General features: G+C 33.9%; 1 long non-coding RNA gene across 1 annotated transcript; it reads right to left on the bottom strand.

Moving 5' to 3' along the window:
- Positions 1-1,961: 1,961 nt before the first annotated feature.
- LOC111086369 lies at positions 1,962-10,441 on the bottom strand. Its single transcript, XR_002611091.1, has 3 exons — positions 10,401-10,441; positions 2,838-2,925; positions 1,962-2,188 (listed from the first exon to the last, which is right to left on the bottom strand). It is a non-coding gene; the product is annotated as an uncharacterized LOC111086369 (long non-coding RNA).
- Positions 10,442-10,559: the final 118 nt, after the last annotated feature.

Here is a 10,559-nt window from a genome sequence, read left to right as displayed (position 1 = left end):
CATCATAATTAAAATGAATATAAATAAATTCACATTTAAATTTATTGAAAACAAGTTATTTTATTACATATAAACTGATTTAAACCATGAATATTGTAGCAAAAATCATGTTACTGACAGTATTTTAAAAGGACAGGACTTAGGTCTCTCTGGTCTTTTAACCAGCAAAAGAAATAATAATAATATAAAAGTTTCAAAAGTTTGAAATTGAATGGATATAAAATGGAATTTTCTGATCAACAATAAAAATAAAAGAAATTCTAAGATGAAAAGTTTTTAACTATCTCGCTACGGGCTTTGTCAATTTGCCAACTTTGTGACCTCAAATTGACCTTTATAGTTTCCATACTGTAACTTCTAATATGTTTTCTGTACCTTCACAAAAGTTTCAGTAATCATCACAAGTCATTTGTAAACAAAAAATCAGAGTTTCTATTAAAGTATTTTCACTAAAACTTTCTCCGTGAATATACGGAGTCAAAGTGTTGACTGCTCCTAGTACAAAATTATTTTTATATCAGATTAAAATACTTTTCTTCATCTGAAAAATCTCTAAAACCTCCTAAATAAATTTCAAACGTTTTATTTCAGTAAAACTTCATATTTTATCTGTTATTTTCTAAACATAACTCTATACTAGGATGGTCAATTTGACCTACCTTGTAACCACCAAAATAAATATAAATTACCATTTCTGTCTTTCTAGAATGATTTCAAATTGTAAAATTAAACTGCATTTATTTATCCTAAATAGCTTTAAACTCATAACAGTATACAACTGTTTATACTTAAATTTTATTGTTTTATTGCTCTTTGAAATTGTCTTAACTGATAATTCTGCAATAAAATTTGTAAATCACTTGACAAATGTGGAGCTTACATTACCCTATTGAATTACATAATGCACAGGCTACTCGGGAGTTGCTTGCAAGTGTACCTTGTGAATTTTTTTATTATTATCATTATTTATTTCACCCAAGATAACCTTATTTAACCAAAAAAAGTTTCTAATTTTTACATTTTGGTTACTTTTATAATAATAAATAAATAATACACTTGAAAAACAAGAAATAAAGTACTTACCTGGGGTGTTCTATTTTTTTTTTTTGCTATCAACTATCAATGACACTTAACCCTACTTTTTTACACTAATGTTAATACTGCACTAAATAACTTTTTATTTAATTAGATAATGCACCAAATAACACAGAATAATCACACGCAAAAAGCAGACAATGTCCTACAACTATCACAATTAGTCTGGATTTCTAACTATGAGACAAGAGCCATTAAAACTTCAGCTAAGTTCATCAATGTGTTTCCTTTAGGAATAAAGTTTGAACTGGAAGCATAATATATCATTTTATAGATTAAAACCTTTGCTTTCTACTAGTTATATATAATATAGTATTAAACATCAGAGAGAACTATAGCCAATTTCTGAAAGAGGGGATGTGACAAGTGGATGTGGCAAGATGGGTCTGATTTTCTATTTTATGGCTCTGTAATTAAATAAGATTGAATGCTATAAAAATTATGCTTTGCCTGAGCAATAACAACATTATAATGATTAATGTACATTTAATTTCGTACTTCTTGGAGGGGTGATAAATAAATAAGAGAAGAGGAGATGCCTGGAGAGAAAATGTCACAATTTTTTTAATATTGCCTTATAAAATCAAGAACTTAAAACATATACTCTTAAAATGTGGATTATTAGCTACATTTTTATGCCAAACTAAATCAAATTACATTTTTCTAAAACAAAAACTAAGTAAAGTTTAGTAAGTTTTGACTATGTTTCATACAGTTAAATATTTCCACTGTGAAAAGGGAAAAAAACTAAGGGATATTGGTGACAGACACACCTCACCATGGTCCAGAAACGGGGGTAATAAATAGTAGGATTGTGTTTTACAGTTGTAACAGTGGAACATATTCAGAAGCATATTAAGGCTTTTATCTTATACATTTTGATACACTGCATTTTATAGTAACCACTTAACACTCAACTTTAAAGTCAACTTCTCCATTCCCATCAGTATCAAATATTTCTATGACTCTCTGTACTAAAGGGTTCTGCTGAAGTTCTGGTAAGGACATGAACTAATCCACACTTAAAGAACCAGGATTGTCCAAGTCCAGTTTTTAAATCTTTTTCCAAGCCTCTTGATTTCATCAGCTTCAACTGATAAAATGAAAAGTGTTAAATAAGTAAAAAAAGTCAGAATAAGCAATTTTTTTTCAGTTATGTCACAAAATTTCTGAGGCTTCAAAAATTACTTTAACACTATATCCCCACTCCCTTACATATTTCTGTGATATTGGTTCAGCTATAATCTTCCAGCATTTTATCACTTTTACTATGTTCATTAGAAATTAAAGCTAGTGATCCATAAATCTGCTCTTTTATTTTCATCATTATCCTAAGATATACATTACTTGGGTCACGTGCCTTATATTCCTTCAATTTTACCATTTCTGGCTTAATTCAAAGTTATCATAAAAATCTTTCAAAGAGAGATCCATTTCCAAAGTAATGATTTAAACCCAACCTCTATTTTTCAGGAAATAATTCATTCCCTTCTGTAAAATGCTGGTCTCCACTACTTTTGACCATAAATCCTTCTATAAATGAATCAACTTATTAGACAATAAAACTGTCTTAAGTGAAGGCTAGTCTGTCTTTTCCAAATTTTAAAATTGTCTTTTCATTCAGAACATACTACAGAGTAATCAGAGGATTTTCTACTATCTATTTCCTGAACAATCTTGAAGAATTCACTATCATCTCTTACCCTTCTTTTCTCAAGAGAAAATAAGTTAAGAGATCTTACCTGTCCCTGTAAAATAGCCCTTCCATCCCAGAATAATCTTAGTAGCCTTCCTCTGAACTTTTTCCAGTAAGTCAATATCCTTCTAAAGCTGTACAATTAACTCAATTAATTGATTACCTAGGCTACAAGGTTAATAACTGCCACATAAAATACGATTAATCAAAATTAATGTTACCAATTCTTACTATTTTTGATTATTCCAACTATTCAAGTCTCATGCAAGAATAATCAATAAGATCAATGAAATAATAATGAGCCCAACAATCAATTAGTTATTCCACTAATCACTTAGCTCTAATCCTTTCTTAGTTAAAAAAAGGTGAAATCTGTACACAGTAATCCATGTGAGATCTAACTAGTGAATTGTATAATGGTAATTACCTCTTTCCATATGTAATCAATATTTCTATAAATAAACCCTAAAATTCTATTAGTTTTACTATTAGCAACAGAGCACTACTTTGATGGCTCAAGTGACTTATCCAGGCCTTCACATTTGACATGTGCCATTGCACTGGTGCTCGTAAGCACCAATACAAAGGATTTTACAAGGGTTTACTAGAGCCCTCCATCAAGTCTGTCAACATGCTCACTGTTCACAAAATCAGCTGTTATTTGTTTATACAGGACAATTTCACAGATAACTTCATGTAACCCTGTTGGTTGCTACAACTCTGGTACATTAATTTTAATTGGCCTAGAGTAGCCATATTACCCACACAGTAATACAATATGTTTAAGCTATACTGTTGTATTATATGTACATCCGATATTTGTAGCTGAGAAACTAAGACAATGAATATGTTAAATTAAACTTCAAATTACAAAACTGGTTATTTATTATTAGCAAATTCAGAACAGCAAGAAGAGCTTTAACAAATCTGACATTGACCTAACTTGCATTTGATGAACTACTTTGACTTTTTGCATGACACAATACCATAAGGGCTGTCATACTGATCATCATAATTCAGTTTTTGTTTCATTTTCAATTGTAAACAAGTCTCAGTTTAGCCAGCAACTGAGTTTAGTTGTCAACATTCAGAAAACTGGATTTTCTTCTTCAAAAACACTTTAGGAAGAGACAAGTATACATACTGAACTGAATTCATAACAAAAAACAATCTCACTCATCAAATGAATTCAAAAACACACCAAATTGCTCTAGGTATGTATATATCTTATCTTGTTTTTGTACTCCTTACTCAACTTTATAATGATATCCCTTCACTGTTTGTCATTAGACTTACAGACTGTATCATCAACTACCAACATTCTACAGACAGTATACTATAATATTATCTTTGATTTAAAGGTAAACAAAAACACTGCCTGTATATGCCAACGCTTGTATGCAAATTGCAATCACCTACAAAGGTTAACATTTTCCAAAACTGAACAGCTTTCCTCGATTTTATGCTGTTCTCTATATGCAGAATTATTTGCTCGCCACTAGTCTTGAGGCTCCCACCTAAACTCACTAAACTTCAATTAAACTTCATTGTTGGAAAATTATAACTTCCAATACAATACCATACCTCCGTTCATATAATAGTTAAAATCCCATGTTGAAGTGGTTGAGGGCCAGTAAAAAAGTTACCTAGATGAGTACTCTTCAGAAATTGCCCAAAAAGATCATATAGAGCATGATATCTTATACCATGAAAGTACAAGGGATACAGCACCCCTTCTTTTGCAAGGTATATTCTTTGCTCGTACTGAAGACATAAGCTGCCAAGTCTGGTTGAAAAGAAGCAAGTCCAAAAACACCATACAGAAAATGGCCATGTTTTATGGTGTAAAGTGGCTAGGGCATATTAGACCATATGTGGTAGGTCAACCATAGTCCAAAATGAAGCAACACTTGGTACATTTCATCCATTCTGTCGTAGGAGGAGAATCCCAACCATCTTCACCTCCATACCATAATGGAGAAGGGAAATGTAAGTTCCATTCCACCATCCTAAGCAGTGCTCATGTATGTAGACCCTCAACACATCCAGCACCAGGCCACCCAGGAACCCAACACTGGGATAACAGTAGAATGGGGATAAGGAAATATGGTGGTTCAACCTCAGTCCCAACCCAGGTGGCATCCAGAAGTTTGTATCTGATCCTCAGTAAGAGGAGGGTCCCAACATTGTCCAGTGCCAATCCAACACCAGACTTGCCCAGGAATCAGCATCCAGGCAGTGGTAGAATGGGGAAAAGCCAGCCAGAGGGGCCAACTGTATTTGGTGGGTCATTTCTAGTCTGAAACTAGTCAGCATCATGAATTTTTGTCCATTCTGTGGTAGGAGAAACATTCACACCATCTACACCAACAGAACACCACCACCCTACTCTTGGAATTGGACACATTCAAGAGAAAGCCTCCATGGGCCACTACCCCAGAAGCTAGGACTTAGTGAGTAGCAAGGACTCCTGTATTCCACTAGAAGAGGGGAGAGAAAACATGTTGGGGAACCCAGGAGAACACCAAACCTTAAGACTTTGCAATGGATGACCACAAGACCCTATTTTTAAAAGCAGGCCAGTCCAGGTATATTCAACAGGACTGGAGGGATGAGCAGTAATCCCAACACTACTTTACTCATGAAAGTCTATGGGTAAGTACAGTCTGAAATGGGCCTTGTTTAAGAAGCTTACACAGCTGGGAAACCTCCAGCAGTCTCATGGAATACCCCAACTCATTAGTGAACATTTCAGCGATGGATGTACCATTAAAAGGAGCAGTGCAGGCCATTAACAATGAACCACATGGATAGGATCAGAATGAGAATAAAACTGAGAAATGGAAGGAAGGGAAATAGGAGTGAACAGTCTCCTTCAAAAGCCATAGCCATTTGAAGAAAAAAGCATGAGAAAGATAATGAAGTATAGAAGAACAAAGGAAAAGAATACAGAAAGCAGTAAAGACATACAGGTCACATCATCTACAGGCAAAAGAAAGAAATAGGACTTAAGCTAAAGAAGGTACAAGGAACAAGAGACTAAAGGAAAGATAAGGGTGTTTCTTGGACATACAAGACTGTTTAGTTTTAGAGTTATTTGGTGATTTAATATTTAATTTACTTTTCATAACAAGAAAGTTAAAGGAGAAGGAAGTATGTCTTCAGAGAAAGATGGTATATAGAACAGGAAGCTAACTGCACAAATGGAGTAAGTGGAAGAGTGTTTATAGCCACATTAAGATTCCAGTCAGGCATAGGAATCAGACAAAGGGTTCAGTAAAGAAGGATGGATAAAAAGTGGAGAAGACAGGAAAAGAAAACACCTGGCAGTAACAGGAAAGATAAAATGTAATTGACAAAACTGCCTGATAATCAGCTATGGTGGAGACCGAAAATCCATGACTGAACAACCGTGTAAAAAAAAGGCTGGAAAGTAGGCCACATTAGCATGGACTGGAGGAAGGGAGTGGCAGATGGACCAATGTTAAAAAGTTGTCACTTCCTTTGATAGATAAAGTTAAAGGATGAGATAAATGGGATAAGAAGGCTACACGGTTGAAGAGTCTGGCCTCGTGGGCAATGGACCAGACAAATCTCACACTTGAAGATAAAGGGACAACAACCATGGGTGAAAAAGAGAGATGCGAGATTTGAGTAAGAGAGGGAATGGGTCATAGGAAGAAAGGGTCTGTATGCCAATTGACAAAGCAGAAGAAATCAGGGTTGTGCATGCCAAAGAGGCACCAACAACAGGTCCAACAAAGAGTGTTTCAGATCAAGGCATAAACACAAGAAAGAAGACAAAGAAGAGGACAGGACAACAGATATTGAGAAAAGTTTCACAATGTCCAGTGGAGAAGATGCATGTGTGCACAGCTTAAAAGTATGAGCAGTTCTAGTGAAACACGAGTCCCTAAATGTGAAAGAACCTTGCATGCAGGGTGTAAAAGAAGTGTAAATCTTGGTGATAAGACATTACATTTCTCACAGGCAAAAAAGGTGATGGTTGAGCCTGACTGAGATGAGAGTTGAAGAACATACTTAGATATACCAAGTATTAGAGAGGTGCGAGAAAAGACTTGGGATGCTTGACTAGTAAGTCCAGTCAAGCTGCCCCTGCACAAAAATGGATTTAGGTATAAGAAAAGAAATTCTCCCAAAAAGGGGCAAGAAGAAGCCAATCACCCATGTAATAATGGAACCTCAGCCCAAATCTGTGAATATGGCAGGAGAACGTCCCAATGACTTGAGTGAAAACATAAGAAGCAAATGCAATGCCAAAGTGAAGAGCACGGAACTGGAACTCAATTCCAATGGACAAAACAAAAAAAAATGTCTGGAGGATGAGGCACTCAAAATGTGTAAAAAAGCATCTGATATATCATCCTTGGTAATCCACAAACCAAGTGAAAAGGACCACTACAGAGAAACCATTCAGAACAACTAGAAACCAGTTGAGAAATGACAGGTCAATAACCAGATGCTAGTCCCTGGTCTTCTTGGGAGCCACAAGGAGATTAGAGTAATATCCCAAGAGATCCAAGACTGCATCCTCAAGATGCTGAATATAAATGGGGTTAGAGGGAGGAGGAAAGGAATCAAGAAAAGGAGAAATGGGAGGAAGAGAAGTGGAGAAATAGGCCATGGACAAGTGAGAACCTGAAAAACCCATTTGTTTGCTGAAAATGGAGACCAAAGGCTGGTAAAGTGAAATAGACAGGTTACCACTGATCCAAACCTGACAGAATAGTTACCAAGGAGAGGAGAAACAACCCTAACATTGTAAAGTGAGAAGACAGGAAGAAGGAATTGGAAGGAGATGTGGATTGAGCAGGTCTAGAAACAGAAGGGTGTGGTTGAGAAAGATGAGAAATCAAAGACAACAAGAACTGATGCCAAAATACCTCTGCCCTAGTCTCCAGCATGTCAGGAACATCAGTGAAGACCTCCGGGTGACAAAAATGAGCCCAAAAAGATCATAGAGATAAGAATAAGGCAAGCAAACATTAGTTAAGAGGGCATACCGACCCAACCAGTCCCAACAGCAAATTAACCAAGTCAAAGGGAATAAAGCAGTTGTAATAGCATTAGGGGTTAAAGTGGTGAAACAAAGAGAATGAACCTCTCCAGAAAACCCTTCAGGAGCACAATGAAGTATCTCAAAAATATGGTGAAGGAACAAGGGGTAACAAAGGAGGGTGGTAACACAGAAAAAAAGGTATGAAAATTGGGCACTAGCAAGTGAAATAGAAGTTAATGCAGTTTTTATGTTTCTCCTTACAAATTTTGCAAGACTATTTACACTAAATAAACTAATTCTTCATATTACTTAATATTTCACTTTGGAAAAAGATGTTGCAGAATTGTAACAAGTTGATTAATGTGGAACTAATACATCTCTTTATCATAATTTAATATAAATGGGAACTCACACAATAGTGTGACTAAAGAAAAAATCTTAACATAGTGGTAAATAAGTCACACAAATCATCACAGCAGTGCTATGCTGTTCGAGGAAAACTAATAGAATTTTAAGTGTTGTTGATTGTGAGAACAATGCTGCTGCTTTACAAAAGAACTTAGATAACTGGCAGATGTTTTTAATCATAAGAAATGTAAGGTAACATATGTGTGTTATCATAATTTGAATTACAATAATTTTGATGGGAATAGCCTCAGCAACACCAAAAAGGATCTTGGTTTTTGGTTGCACTGTTGCTAGTGGTAAAGCAGATAATTTGGGTTGTTTTTATAGAAATATTGAATACACACATTTAAAGAGGTTATTATTTCATTGTGTAGGTTATTAAATAGGCCTTAGTTTTAGTTTTCTAACAGGATAGTTGGCTTTTGGAATGGGCTGCTTTCAGACATGGTGGATGTGGCAAATTTAAGGAAAGGCTCAATAAATATCTAATTGATTAGGGTTAGATTTATTTTTTTAATGTTATGTTATGAAAATTGATTAGAAAAGAGGTAATTATTTCACTATACAATTCACCAGTTAGGCCTCATTAGGAATTACATGTACTGTTTTGTCCTCCCTATAGAAGAAAAAATGCTGACTTATTGGAAAGGTTCAGAAGGCTACTAGGATAGTTTTGAGGATGGAAGGGTTATCTTGTATGGATAAGCTCTTTTTTTCTTTTAAAAGAAAGATAAGAGATAATCTTATTCAAGTTTACAAGATAATGTGGATGATCAAAAGGATAAAGTACTGTGATTTCTTTTACTGTATTATGATGATAAGAGGACAAGAAGAATATGTCATACTCAAACAGAATTACAGTAGAAATAATACTCTTTGTTCAAGTGGTGTGTTATATAATAAATAAAATTTATATATGATACAAATAAAGGTGCTTGGTATAATTGTTACAAATCCTTTTTCAAAAAATAATCAAGTGGATTTACCCAAAATTTTTAAACTTACAGTCTACCTTAAAAGATTCAGACATATAAAAGTATACTTATTTCAAAGATAAAATAATCAACCATCATTAAACAATAATTACATTTAATAAAAACAAAAAAGAATTGTTTATTTATAACTTGACTGAAAAGGACCTTGGTGTTTTGGTTGTGCTGTTGCTAGTGGTACAGCAGATGACAGTACGAGCTATATACATATTTGTAACAGACATACAGGTGGTTCACTAAACAACGAAATACATACATTACACTTACACATGTTAGTATTAACTGTCAGGCTACCTATGCACCCATATTCATAACAAATTACTATACATTCAACATATAACAATGACAGGCTACACTTAACCTATGCAAAGCTGAACTGAAAGTGAAACTCTTAACATTTAAGCTTGTAACCTTAATTATAATTCATATGTTTCTAAAATTCTAAAAACAATTTTTAAAGATAACTAAAAAATGTAAAAGTAATCTTCATTTAAATTTGAAATCAAATGAAAAAACAACTATATAATACCCTTTTCTAGATCTGTATATGAAATAATAGCTTATTGTGTTACCTAGTAATGAAATATTCACTGTTTCATGTAAAAGATTAATAAAAATTATTTCCATAATCCTGAACTCAATCATTGGTTATACTATTCAGTGCTATTTAAATTACTGTCAATTAGGGTATTATTAGGCTATAATTAGTTAATGGAACAGCTTTGATGGACCAAAAGGGCCCCCTTGCTGATCTTAAATGTTATGTTATAATTCATTCATTACATAGACCTAGTAATGAAATATTTTTTACTGAAGAACATAATGTCAATACTAATAAGCATAAGCATTAAAATTAAACACATTGATATGATGATAGTATGAGTTATACATTTTTGTAACAGACACACAATTGGCAAAACAGTAAATAACAAGGAGTTCATTAAACCACGAGATACACACATTACACTTACACAAGTCAGTCTTAACTGTAACAGTGTAAGACTACCTATGCACCCATAACAAATTACCATACATAACATTTATTTAACAATAACAGGATACATATACCCTCATACTAAGTAACACTCACTAACACTAACAAATTAATTAATAATTACAAACTTCACAAGTCAATATTATTACTAACAACATGAAAATTTTACTGAAGTTATTCTAATTTTTGTCTTACCATTTTGAATGTGTTTTATTTTATTTATTTTTTCTTATGGTTTATTATACTGTTACGTCTCCGTTTGTTAATTAACTTTCCGTAACTTCGTTCCGACGAAACTTTAGCGAAACAAGTCCAGGGGCGGATTGGCCTATCGGGATACCGGGACTTGTCCCG

The sequence above is a fragment of the Limulus polyphemus genome, unplaced genomic scaffold (genome assembly GCF_000517525.1).
Source record: "Limulus polyphemus unplaced genomic scaffold, Limulus_polyphemus-2.1.2 Scaffold1049, whole genome shotgun sequence".
NCBI lineage: Eukaryota > Metazoa > Arthropoda > Merostomata > Xiphosura > Limulidae > Limulus > Limulus polyphemus.
The sequence above is the reverse complement of the archived record's forward strand: the minus strand, read 5'-3'. Positions and strand labels throughout refer to the sequence as shown.